Genomic DNA, 14295 nt, shown 5'->3' with positions numbered 1-14295 from the left:
CTAAACAGTCATTAATGCAGCACAAGAAACCTCTGGTATAGCAGCCATATTTCCTAAAAGGAAGCCCGTCAAAGAAAGCTTTGGTAGGCAACAGAGAACCCACCTCCCGGCCAACAAAGCTTTTATTGTTTTGGGAAAATTGTGGCCCTGCATTCTTCTCAGCCCTCTTTACCTCCTGGATTCACACATGTGCTGACCGGAATTTATTCCCCAGGACCCTCCTGGGTCATGTTGTTTAGTTTGATCTTGTTACCCACTTATGGCAGATAAGAGGATTGAGGATTTTTTAGTCTTTCTCTCTCAATTGACTCATTCTGAAGAAAAACAGTGATTTGTTTCTCTCACCTTTTTTATGAGGTGCTTGAAAGAAGGATGATTTTCAGCTTTTTAAAGTTAAAAAGTTAAAAGCAGAAAACAGGAAGGATGTCCCACTTTTCAACCAAAAAAAAGAGACTGATTTAAGCAGTAATACAAATTGAGAGGAGCCAACCCCATAAGAGAACTATTTTCAATTCCATCTCTTGAATTGCACGAGAATGGAGTTTTAACAGTTTTTTTCTAAAGTTACTATATCAAAAAGAAGTGTTGTTGTCATATCTGCTCATTTAGGTAACTACTTTGTGTACATTTCTTTTTTGTTTTTCTCCTGTCCCTAACAGAAACTTAAATTACAGCACTGAACATTTGGGCAAGATCTCAAATTAGCTGGAATATATATCCTTAGAGAAATCAGCTGTGCATAATGAAGTTTATGACAAAACTGGAAAAACATCATCCAGCTGAGTAAGTTTTTTGCATTTTGTGCTATTTTTTATCTCCCTCTACTTGTTCCTGTGAACACGTCAAGATATTCCTTTATCAAATAAGGAGAAAATGGGACAGGTTGCTGATAAATTCCTTACACAGCAAGTTGGTGATAAAAATAGAACAAGAAAAGTCTGAGGATCAGATTTTTCTTCTGAGCTGGATCATTTTAGACCCGAATGATTCCATAAGAACCTGAGAAACTCCTGTGATGCCATCAAATCAAATTATTCCAGCTTCTGGCAATAACAACCAAAAAAAGAAGCCTTATATACTGTTCAAGTGAAGAAGAGGACGATGGGCAATGTCTGTTCTGCCTTTTACAGTAGGATTTTTATTGGGGGCAGTTCACTGGGAGATCCTGTGATACAAACAGCAGAGTGTTTATAAACTCTCAGCTAAAAGAGAATTCCACTTGCACATTTGCCCCAGAAAGCTTTAGGGATTCTTGTAACCACCCTGAAATTATTTTATTTTCCATTACTCTGAATATATTATTTTGAATATTTTCTACTGCAAAGGTGAAATGTTTAGTTTTGTAGCTAGATAGTAGGAAAAGTATCATGTTAATTCATTGCTAAATGTGAATATAAAATTGCAGTTGAGATTAAAAGTTACAGTTTTTTCTACTAAATTATATTGCCAGAATATGGCTGGAAAGTATTTGCATATTCAGGAGAAGGCTATGTAAGGCCACAGCAACTAACTGAAATAACAAATATGTCAGATGAAAATCCAAGGAATATGTTATAAACTTGAAAACTTGTACCAGGAGCATGGAAATCCCTAGTTTGTAACCAAAGAGATGATTGAGGAAACCCAAAACCTAATTCTTTTGTCTGAGAAACAATGTTGAGAAGTGGTTTAAAGTTGTGGAACGTATTAGGCAGAAATCCATAAGGCTGAGCTGTTCCATAGGGCTGTTCCAATGAAACAAAATGGGTAAAATATTAGCAAGTTTTATTTCCACCTACAGCTTATCTGCAAAGGGAACTTAAGGCTCAACATTTACTACAGTTAAAAATATAAAAGTTACAAATAGAATAGCACCACATAAATCCAGGAAGAATGGTCTGGTGCACCTAAATGTTGAAACATCCAGCCTGCCCTCATGAAGACTCTGTGAGAAGGAGAGATATTGAACAGGAAATTCTTTGTGTCATTATGGAGTCACACAATTTAGAATTCATTATTTAAATTTATTTATATTAAAAAGAAATTGCTTCCTATTTCACCGTGTTACGAAACAGCAGCTTCTGTCTTTTGTCTCAGGGATGTGATCTTATGCAGATACAGCCTCCCAAAGATTTTTTGATACAGAGGTTACATTGACTTCAGTGGGAGTTGGGTTCTTAAATTCAGCTGTATCCAGGCCTGAGGCAGAAAGGACTTCCTATCCTTTGGGCAGAGGTATGTGCTGGCATGTGCAGGACAGAGCAGCACAGAGCACACCATCCAGTGAAGCTCAAAATGCTGCTTTGCATGCAGGAGTCATACAGAAGAACTGGGAGAGAAATTCTGTTAAAAATTTATCAGAAATGTTCAAAAATCCCTCTCTTGAGTGAGGCTGGGCTGCTCACCTCTCTCCTTACTGAGGGTGAGTTGGTAGAGAAATGAACAAATATCATCTGTTTTATCTCAGGGCTGGCTTTTCCTCTCCCCAGCAGTGTAGTGTTTTACTGACAAAATAAAAACCAGATCAAAGAGAAACAAGTCATCCATTCAGCCCTAGCTTGAAGACAGGTTTGATGGCCCTCAGAGGAAAAACCAAAGAATGAGTATTTCTTCACCAAAGAATGAGTATTCTGATATTTTTGTGACAGTCTCTCATCCACAGCTGAGCAGGAGATGACCGTGGGGCATTGGCAGGAGCCTGAGCATGAAGGAGAATCTTCCTTGGAGAAACCTCCTGAGGGCTGATAGCCCTGCTGGCCCCACTGCTGCCCCAGTCCAAGCCCTTGCCAGACTTGGGGTGTTGTTGGTTGGCTCAAATGTTTCAGGGGACTTTTTAGGTCCACTAAGCTCTTTCAAGGTTGCCTGATTGAGGCACCAGTGGGAAGAGGCATCTCACCTACAAGTGAGGCCTTGGCCATGGAGAAGTCTGAATGAGCATCCCAAAACCTTTCGGCTGATTCTTTTTGGCAGTAGAAGGAAATGAGAACAGCACGTGTGATATCCAACCCTTTACTATGTGGTTTAGTGGGTGCTGGTTGGATTTTCCAACTGCAATGATTCTGTCATTCTCTTATTTTCCAACCTTAATGATACCATGGTTCTGTTCAATGTCTGCTGAGAGCTCCTGTGTGAGCCTCGTGCCAGATTCCCCAGTTAAGGTCTGCAGTGCCCTCGGCCGTGGCATTGAATATGAGCAGGTCAGGTCACCTTTGGCACTGAAAATTACTTTCCACACTGTTTTTGGATGTGCTGCTCAGCACAGTTCTCACTGCAAAACCCACTCAAGAAAGAGCAAATTAGAGCAGGACCAAACCCATGTCCCACACCCCTCTGCACATGTGAGTCAGTGCAGGAATCAACCAGCAGAGAAAAATGCCCTTGAACATTAGTGGAAAACTGCACTGCTGTTAAACAGAGATTTGCACTGACTTCAAAATTAGCCCCAATTCCCCTCACTGGATAACAGAGAATGAACATGGGAGCAGTATGGTTTTGTTATAATATCTGGATTTTAATGGTACACGTATTCAGAATTATTCCTTTGGAATAAAAAAGGCCTCTAAACACATAACTGTTCAGCTTTATCAACTAACAGATAATTATGTATCAAAATGCACTGAAAACGTGTTGTAATTTTTTACCTAAACTACAACATAATTACAGCCTTTGTAGTGTAGGTTATGACTGTAACACAATGATGAATTAAAGACGAGAAATAAGCATATAGACCAGTTTGTGTTTTGAGTAGACCTCTCCACCATATTCCCCTTGTGAATCCACTTTGAGGAGTATGGTCTAACTTTCCTTTACACCTGCTGGGCCCAGAGTGGAAGATTTGGAAATCACCAATCTGCAAATGAGGAGCAGAGCAAGCCTGTTCTGTGCAGCCAAACACGATGTGCCTGTATTATTAGCAATTTCCTGAATAGCCCTAAGAGGGGTAATTTCTCTCTGCTCTGCATTTACCCTTTGGAAACAGCTTCCTGGATAATTTGAGGCTGGCAGTTTTCTCCACCACAGTGCAAACATGAATAGGACCTGCTGGTGTAACAGCACTGCTTGTTAGGCAAATGTTTAAAATTATAGTTTTTTAAGTGGAAGAGAGACTATAAAAAAGTTGGGCTTTTTTTCCCCCATTTGGTACAAATATTCCAGTGTATCCCAACTAACTCTTCAGCTACAAATTCAAAAAATGTGCTTTGCCAAGAATTTTAACTGGTTGTGCAAATCTTTGCCATCTGTTGCTCTGTCTAACTGCAGAGACAAACCCAGCATAATTTGCCACTGTAGCATAATAACATTAGGTGGATGATTTATGGGGCCCTGAATGTTCTTTACTCTGAGCTGTGAGCTTTTTTTGGCCTTTGCACAAATTTCAAATACAAACTCAAACACAGGGCTGTTCCCTCCCTCCACTGCAATCTCTTCATGTCAAACACAAATCCTCTAATATCAGTTACCATATCACTGTGCATGCAATCCTCAGCTTACAGGGTAATAAATCCAGAGGAAGGATGCTATTATACTCTGCTATCTTGGAACACATATAAATAATTCACACCTTTCCTATAAATATTTATCTCAGTAACTGCAACACTCATTCAAATAAAGGTTTCATCTTCATCCATGTCCGTTTGCTGTATACAAGCCTAATAAATGGAATTTTCCAACTCTTTCCTCCACTTAATTTATATTTGCTTAAAATTCAGATGTAAAACTTTTCTCATAAAAAGTCTCCTAGTTTTCCTTTGTCTTTTTCCTTTTAACTAATTCTTTGGCTTCAACGGAACTGCTGTGGGTTTACATGAAAATGAGAGACAAGTCTGGGATTGCATCCTTCTATTAGTGTCCTATGGTTCAAAACAAAACCATCATGATATTATAAGCACAGCTGTATGGTGAAAACACATCTGAACTGTAACCCAGGAGACAGAAAATTTCCATGAACTTTCCGCACCTCTAAATTCTAAACTGACACTTTTTTCTCTTCTTTTTTTCATCTGCGGTCTCTTCAATTCTCAATTGAAAAGTACACCCACAAAAAACCCCCAAACAAACCAACCAACCAACCCATCCTGAAATGTGGCAGCTTTAAAAGCCAAAATTAGACATTCATCTCTTATTTGCCTCAGCTAGAAAGGGGAAATGGGAGTGAAGCAATGGAAGCTATGAATGCTCATAAGCAAGAACAGAACAGTCAATCAGTTACAAAATGACTCCCTCCAGGCTGCAGCAGTTTGGTTTTGCCAAAAAGTCATCACCAAAAAAGCATCCTGGGAGAAGAAAATTCCTCTAAGTGGACACCTTTCTCCTGAGGAGAGATATTATGAACCATAAAAATTATGTGCTGCTTCTGTTTCATGAACGTTACATAATTGCCAGACTAAATAGCCAGAATAAACAGAGAACAGCCATTTTTACTGAGCTTTGGAAGAATAAAGCCATAAAGAAAATAACTCCATGAAATTTACAGGAGAGACCCATTTCAGACCATATGTTGGGAAGGAGCTAGATCCAAAAGTATGAGTCAATGTGTTAGCAAAGTGTTGCATGTGGAGTTCGTGAGCTTGGGACTGTTGGGGGCTTAGGTTTCTCAACATTTTCATGCTGGAGTTCGTGAGCTTGGGACTGTTGGGGGCTTAGGTTTCTCAACACTTTCATGCTGGTCTGCTTTTATCTTCCAAAACATGACACATCTACTTGACTTTCTGCAGCAGGAATTTTCCCCCAGCTTTTCGTTGTGAATCTGGGCAGAGAAATCAAAAATATTTGACTTGCCCATGATGTGGACACTTCAGCATCTGTGTAATTCTTTTTTAAGCTCCAGAGCCCTAATTGATTGATTTAGGCTTGACAAGTTCATAAAGTTGGGGCTGTTCAGCCTGGAAAAGAGGATGTTGTGTGGAGACCTCAGAGCACCTTCCAGGATCTGAATGGGCTGCAGGGAACTGGAGAGAGACTCTTCACCAGGACCTGTAGTGGCAGAACAAGAGGGAATGGCTTCAAATTGAAAGAGGGGAAATTCAGATTAGATTTACTGAAGTAAATCTTCATTGTGAGGGTGGTGAGGCCCTGGCACAGGTTGCCCAGAGAGGCTGTGGCTGGCCCATCCCTGGGAATGTACAAGGCCAGGCTGGATGAGGCTTGGAGCCACCTGGGATAGTGGAAGGTGTCCCTGCCCATGGCACGGGGTTGGAACCAGTTGACCTTTAAGGTGCCTTCCAATCCAAACCATTCTATGATTCCGTTTTGCAATTATGTGACTACATAGCCCAGTTATAGTCACCACTGACTGTATTTCTCTAGGTATTCCATAATTCAGATCCCCAGTTTTTTTTCTTTACTGTCTTCAGACCAGACTCTTTTCTCCATTTATTTTTATGGTGTGATTTGTACAGCTTATAAAAATATTATTTCAAACCTGCCTGCAAGCAACAGCTGTATGACTGCATAATTACCACTAAAAGATGGCAATGCTAGTAGAAGATATTCTCACACAAAAAAACTCATCTGGCATAATCACTCATTTATTTGTTTAATAGATGAAATTAGCGAGAGAACAGAACAGGGGGACAATAATGACCGTGTTACAGATGAGCTTTGCTGCCTCACTCTGCCAAGCTCTACCCACCAGCTCAGCATCCCCTAACTTGAACAGAAACTGCCAAGTACAGCTGGCCCAAAATGAGTTTTACAAGCTTTTCTGTTTTACGAGCTAAAAATTGTTTTTCTTACATACTGAGCACTAGAGCTTTTCAAATATATTTTTGGTATTTTGGGAAACAAACTGCACAAGAATGTTCACTAGATAAGGAAAAAGAAGCAACGATGAGGGGGATGATTTGGGACATGTTTCTTTTAACAACTTTTTTTTAGTCAAAAATCCAGGATGAACCTCAAAAGGTCATCATTAAATTGGGAGCTGGAGAGTAAAGGTTGAGCTCCCTTGTGTTATGTAGGGGGTCACATATAGCAGTCACACAAGTGACACAGCTGGGTGCTCATGTCCTGCCACCAAAGCACTGGTGTCCCTGTGGCAGCCGTGGCCCCAAGTGCTGGTGCTCAGAGCCAGAGAAGGCTGAGGGCCAGAGAGACCAACTGCCCAAAGCTGGGAGGCAGATAGGTCTGTCCCTCCTCTAAAAGCACCAAACAAGTGCAAGGCAAGACCAGACACTGAGAAACTTCCCACCCCCTCAACCAGGAATTTAGATTTATTTCTCTTTTTCTATCTTTCCAGCAGGACATGACAATGAGAACAATACCACCACCCCACCAAGAAATACGGATTTATTCCCCTTTTTCTACCTTTCCGAGCATCTTACAGGGTATTTCAATGTCATTTGCAGCAGCCCTCCACTCCGTAAGATTGGCTGATTCTGTTGCTGGACAAGTGGGCTCTAGTTTTTCTCCTGAAAAAAAAAAAAATCATGTTTTCAATAAATTGTAATGCAAAAATATGTGTGCACATGTTCTACAGCTTCTGTGACTCAATGCTGAGGATGACAAACATAAACAGAGTACTTGACTTGTCTAATTTGGGCATTAGGACTTTTATCTCAAAACTGACTATTAAGAGAAAGAGAAAACATTCAGCCTTGTTTTCTAACATGAAGCCATTTCACTGACAAGCAACTCCAGCTTTGTCTGTATCTCTGTTACAACTCCTTGAAATCCTAACATTCGGTCTGGATCAAGGGAATTTTATTTGCAAAACTAAAAATACTACTTGAAACAGCCTAACACATTTTCCATCCGTATTTACCAGCAGAAGGCACAGTAAAACCTCCCTTACACCTGAGCAAAGGCTTCCCAAAGCCACTGCGTATTAGGTGACCATGGTAACTAACCAATACAGGCTTATCAAAATTATTTTGGCTGTTGCAAATATTCACAGCATCAGTGACAAAAATACCATGAAGTGTTACTTAGAAGCCAGGGTTTTACTGACAAGGCAGAGCCCAGGATCTGGCACATATGCTGAGGAGGAAAACATGCCAGAATCATGTTCCCCTCCCTCCTGTGTGGTTTCAAGCCTGGCACAGGGCTCACTCCATTAGCATCACACTCCATGCTGTTAATTACTTCTCGGATTAACACACCAGGTACTGATCTGGAAGAGGCAGTGACAACTTCCAGACCCTGAATTAGACACTCAAGTGTTTACCCACCTCAGACTTGCTCAAATGGATAGGAAAAAATTATTCAGGGGTGACACTTCATGGAGGGAGAGAGGCTGTGGGATACCAAGTGCAAAGGAAATGATGGGAGGGGATGAACAGAGCCCTTCTCAGCAAAGAGCTCCTGCAGTGCCCCTGTGGCTTAACTGATGAGTGACCCAGGGTCTGGTAACGCAGGGATTTTTTAATTCCAACACAAAAAGTAAAGGAAATATTCACTTGCTATAAAGAATGGTGAAAATCTACATTTTCTGGCACAGCGCAGGAGAAGAGAGAAGAGAAGGATGGGCACACGTCAACCCTTTAGGATTCAAACCAGCTCTTTAAACTCTGCTCAGAACTAATGAGTTAGCAACCAATACACACCACATGGCCCAGACCGAAATGCTGCCACCCTCTCCAAGTGGGACATTGCTTATTGTGGTTTTCAATGTAGCTTCCCCTATTCAACTCTCTTCTAAAAACAAAATGAAGAAAACAAAACCAACCCCACCCAGACCCAAAACTCAGCTTTTCTCATCCATTCAGACAGTTGTGTTACTGCTCACAAAGATCAGTTCTTGCAGTCATGACTTCCACAGTACCAGGTGGGGTTGTACGTGTGGGACAGGTGGTCTTTTATTTCCTCCTAAAAGAAAGTGCTTGGTGGCAATTCATCCGAATCAAGGTAAAATCTTATGCCTGGAGGGTGCTGTTGGATCAGTCATTACTGAAGGACATCAAGAAGTGACAATAAATCATATCAGAGGAACTGCCTTTTCCCAAGTGGTGGGAAAGTTTCTTTTCAGAAATAAGAAGAATGTTTGCTCTTTAAACGCACATTTCAAAATTTGCCAGAATTCATGTTTTTTTTTACGTAGAAAGGCTATTGCTTATCTTGTCTTCCTTGTTTTTAAGAATTTGCTTCAGCAGGCTTCATGGCAAGAAAAGGGGAGAAAAAAAAGGTAGTGGAAACAGTACTGCAAGAAAACAATAAACATTAATAAAGCATTACACCTTCAAAGAAGGACATGTGAAATTTTTCTAACCTGAATATTGAGTCAATCTCAAGCCTAGCAGCTGAAAGAAAATATAGGAAGCAGAAGGGAAAATTCAGCAAGAGAAAATAAGAAATATATTTTGGACACTTGGTCCCTGATGTCAAATGTGTGACGCAGTTGTGTTTTATTCCAGGCAAAATTTCATACCTATGAAGATTAGAGTGACAGAAAGTGCTGTGGAAAGCATAGTAAACTCATTTCTTTCCTGCCTTTGTCTCCTCCTGGCTGCAGAGCTGGGTGGGGTCAGTGTCCTGCTCTCCACTGCGACACAAAGCAAAGGAAAACTTCTTGGATCCCCAGCAGAGCCAGGAGCCAGCAGAGCCAGGAGCCAGTGAAGCTGCAGGAGCCAGGCAAGTTTGCCTCTGCCCATGGAGCCTCTTTATTCTGCCAGGCAGCAAAGGGACCCTGTGGCTTCTACAGAAACATCTGAACTCAGGATCTGTCCTGAGATGTGTGAGCATGAAACACTGCAGATGTTTTCCAGGATGGTATCCATGGAAGTGAGGGCACACATGTTTGTTTAACAAAGGAACTTCCTGAACCACAAATCAGGGTCTGGGACAGTTGTCTGGGGTGCTGTGATCCCAGCGATGCCTCCTCTCACAGGGCCTCTGGGGCCACCCTCCTGCCTTGGAGAGACCCAATCCTTGAAAAGGTTCCAGCCTGAGGCAGGTCTCACACGCTCTGATTGACTTGAACGGGTTGCTCTAGTTATGACACGCATAATGCCACAACTGTGCTGTGTTTTGCAACTTTTGCCCATTTTCAGATATTTCTTAACCTTTAACTGAAAAAAAATCACACAGGTACGGTGTGTACAGAGTGACTTACCATGCTTTGCATGTGGCACAGGGGGAAATAAAAGGGTTGCTTGTTTCTAGCTTGCCTTAATCCTGTTTATGGGCACTAACCAGCAGGTAAATATTCTGCTTGAAAGGGGAGGTGTCTTCACAAACAGACTGTGGGCCTGCTGGTAGGTAAAGCCACATACTGATAGGTGAAAGAAGCAGTGGGGAGAAACCAGAAATTCCACAGGAATTCCACAAATTGACACAGACTGTTGCTTACCCTAGGCCATGCTAAAATTCTGGACTTAGAGAAAAAGAACAGAGACACAAAGAAAAAGAACCGTGGGGTGCAGATTAGAAGGGAGTCTGGAATAAGCAATTAGGGACGTCTGTACCACTCAAGTACCTCAGCCAGTGGGGAAGAGAAATGCGGCTGGGAAATTAGGATAAAAAGGAGTCTGCATCCTCCAACAACTTGAGAGACCCCATGGGAAATGTCCATGGCCTCTCCCTTTATTAGAATAAAATTACAGGACTCCTCTGTCTCCTTTTTGGATGTAAACATCTGACATCTTAGATTAATTTTCCTGACATTCTAAACCATCTTAATCTATGCAAATGCTAAACTTGTGAACGTGACAAAATAAAAACAATTTCTAAATTTGTGCAATTCAGACATTGTGGTAATTTTCCTTAAGTAATTTAGCACAATCATTATCACATTTGATACGTGGCTACAGCTTGTGGGATTTCTCTTTCAGTTTTAATGCTGAGGGAAGCTCATGTTTATGTTCCTGAACAGCTTGAAATGTCTCAGTGTTTTCAGAATCTCTACTGGTCAGGAAAAAATAAAATATTCAATATTTTTGTGCTATTTCCTTTTGATGGAGTGGAATGCTGAGGGCAGAAAGATGGGGAGTGCACTCAGTTAACTCCGTGCACGATTGAGAGAGGAGCACAAACTTGGACAACAGTGACCAAAGAAAACAAATTAAGTGGCAGCAACTTACATAGCAAATGATTGGAGAGACAGAAAACCTTTCCTTCCTCCCCCAGGCAACTGTAAATTAATACTGGGTGGAAAACATGGCAAGGAGACAAATTGCCCATTTCCAAGGCACTCACCAGGCTGGGTCCACGGTCCAGAGCAACAAACCCTGAAGTCAGCAGGCACAAATGGTTTTCCCAGCAATCCTGACACACAATCTATCCATCCTCCTTATTTTCCAAGGAAAGCTACTGGCGAAGAACCCCACCTTTAAGTAAGGAGAAAGGGCAGAATTAATTGCTGCTGCTGTAAAACCTTTCTTTTGTTTGTTCTGCAGCCTTGGGATTTAGGTCACAGGACAGGACCTTGGATCACAATATGCCTCAGCTCCATGAATTCCAATTTTGAACATACTATTTCTATACCATTCTCACCAGTCAGCTACTATTCCACATCAGATTTTGTTCATGATTCCTCTGGGGAAAACAGCAAGACTCTCATGGTATCAGAAACCGCAGAATTTTGATAAAAATTGTGAGAAAAATCAGCCAGGAATGCTGTTTGCAGTCTGTCACCAAGTAACTATTTCAGTAGATGAAGTATTTGCTGTATGGAAATGGGAAAGAGGTTTTTTTTTCCATTGAGTCAATAATTCAGTCCTTTTTCAGGTGCTTTTTCTTACCTTCTTCCCTCCTTGCCCCTCTGATCAGCTGCCCTCTGAATCTAATGGATATTTTCAAGAGAAAAGAGTGAATTTTGGATCACATATTTCACGGCAGATGATATAAAGGACTACCAGCAAGGAGCACTCCTTACTTAGAGGTCAGAGGACACCCTGGCATCCCTTTAAATGGCTTAACAGCTCTGCAAGAATAACAAATCTGTTTAAAACAGGAAATCAGAAAGAAATAAAGCTGTGTCAGGCAACATTAACACTCCCATGTGCCATTTGACCTTGGGCAGCTCGTCAGATCTCTTGTTCAGCTCATTCATCATTATTCTGAGCTGTCACCATGAACATCCTTTCTCATTAATTATACATTAACCTCATTCATGACTTTTAATCTATAATGGGTCAGGATGTTTAAAAATAATTAAACAAGAATGTGCAAAGGTAATAAGGATAATACAAATACTGGAGTTTAGGACATCTGCCTGCAAAGCAAAAATAGGTGATGCTGAACAATTAAGTGGGAAACAAAAGCAAGAAAGGAGAAGTCTCCAAATCTCCAATGTTGCATTTAGAACAGCATTAGATTTAAAAGGTTCCCAAAATATTCAGCTTGTAGACTTCTGACCATTTTTTTTTAAAGGTAACTTTCAAAGTAAGGGAAATATGATCTGCTGTAAGCAGATTAGGAGATCCAACAGATCTCCTAAGGAGCCAGCTCAGATAAAATAAGGATGGGCTCTTAACAATATCCAGGCTCTCTCCTGCTGTTGAACTGCCCACATTCCTGGCTGGGAGGGTCTCCACTGGGTGGAGAGTGTTTGACAGTGTTTTCAGAGCACACTGTGTCCCTGCAGCTTGATGCATCCATCTCCTGGAGGTCACACCAGTTCTCAGTGGGTCCTCTAACCTATGCAGTGGCCTGATTTCCTAAGCAACCTGGGATTAGAGCAATCCTCTGAATCTGTCAGTCACTCCTCTGCTCTGAATATTGGATTCAGCAGAGGATTTACCTCTGTGCTTCCAGCACTGATAATGTTTTAATTCTGAAATTATCATATATTGTTCCTTCCTGTAATTAATTGAGTTTTCACATCACACAGCACTGGGGCACCTTGCTTTTCCAATATCACAAAGAACTTTTCATACTGTGGCAGATGACTGCAGTAAGCTGAAAGTGCCAAGGTTTCCAAAACAGGCTTGAAGCAGAAATAAAATTTTATACTCCAGGAAGAATTACTACATGCCACACAACACAACATTTCAAGCTAAAATAATGTTTCATCAAAGATTTAGGGAACAAGGATTAGTTTTTTAAACCCAGCTAAGTCAATGAATCTTGTATCCCATATACTGCTATACATTATGTCCTGGATGGATTTCACAATGCAGTTTGAGGTTGTTCTTGAGAGGTTGATTCAAAGGAAGGAAAAAACCCCCAAACAACAACAACAACAAAAAACCACCTTAGCAGAGAGAACATTTCACTGACCTACTTTAAAAGAACTTGTGAAACACACCAGCAAAAGGATATCCAGGAAGGTGGTCAAAGAATATTGCACTGCCTGGGAAGCACTCAGTGACTTTTAGAATGGAAATTTATGGAGTTCACAAATGATAAATTATGGAGCCTAAAATATATACAGAAGGATTTACCTGAAAGAGAAAAAACAGAAGAATGTGTCCCAGCTGTAAGTGGAACCCAATTGAAGTATCCAGATTATGCTTTATTATTTCCTAACAATCTAAAAACCTTTGTAAATCAGTTTTTACCAGCTCCAGGATTTCAAAAGACTCCAAGAAAATTAGGACTAGCATCTGGCGAGCTTCAGTAGAAGCTGGGTACCCAGCTACCCTGGGGAGCTTGGAAAATCCCAGCTTCTTTGAACAGCTGGATTCTGCTCAGCTCTAGAAAAATACTTGTATTTCAAGTATTTTTTAGAGGATTTTAACCTCAAAAATATCCAAATCCAAGAGTAGGTACTTAATCTGGTTGCCTGCTGAGGATTCTGTAGAACACTGCCTGTGGCTTTGAATAACACCTTTGGGTAATTCACTGGTCACGAGTCCCTGTTGTGTGATATCCACAGGCCTGTGGGAAAGGTGTTAAAGCCCAGCCCTGCTCTTCCCCCTCCACTGCAGCAGCTTAGGCTTTCAACTCCAGGCACTCCTAGGGCAGGTGAGCCAAGGCAGTCATCATCACATATTTACCTTTTCCTGATGATTTCCAAGCACTCACAGTCAGTAATTAAACTCTAAGGGCTTGGTGATAGGTTGAGAGGAATATTTTCTGCCATGCCTCGGGTGAAAGAGCTGTTTCACTTAAACATGAGCAGCAATTGGTTTTAGACCTAAAGAAACTATTTTTATGAGCAATCATGGATTTGTGTGTAGTAAAAAGTATGATTAGGTGGGCCAGACTCAGTTTGGGTTGAAGGAAAGATTACATTTTCATTCAAAACACCTTCATACTAATGTATTTCTTTTTTAAATTGAAGTGGGTATATTGGGCTATTTATTCCCACACAGAATTCCAGCAATAGGCGTTACTGATTATTTTAGTCCCTGAAATTTATTTTTTCCTTAAATCTCTTTCAGAAAATCCTATTCCATGCATTATCAGTATCACAATTAAAGGACTTGTCAGTATTTG

The 14295-nt window shown here is 40.9% G+C and overlaps 1 long non-coding RNA gene across 2 annotated transcripts; it reads right to left on the bottom strand.

Annotated features, from left to right (window-relative positions):
• Positions 1-3489: 3489 nt before the first annotated feature.
• On the bottom strand, positions 3490-13733 carry LOC136299210 (uncharacterized). Of its 2 annotated transcripts, XR_010723462.1 has the most exons (4): positions 13596-13733; positions 11110-11240; positions 7285-7388; positions 3490-5952 (listed from the first exon to the last, which is right to left on the bottom strand). It is a non-coding gene; the product is annotated as an uncharacterized lncRNA (long non-coding RNA). The 2 variants fall into 2 exon arrangements; XR_010723461.1 differs by lacking the exon at positions 3490-5952 and having other exon boundaries at positions 7209-7388.
• Positions 13734-14295: the final 562 nt, after the last annotated feature.

Source organism: Chamaea fasciata, unplaced genomic scaffold (genome assembly GCF_029207755.1).
Source record: "Chamaea fasciata isolate MVZ Bird 193981 ecotype frontalis unplaced genomic scaffold, bChaFas1.0.hap1 SCAF_19, whole genome shotgun sequence".
Classification (NCBI taxonomy): Eukaryota; Metazoa; Chordata; class Aves; order Passeriformes; family Sylviidae; genus Chamaea; species Chamaea fasciata.
The sequence above is the reverse complement of the archived record's forward strand: the minus strand, read 5'-3'. Positions and strand labels throughout refer to the sequence as shown.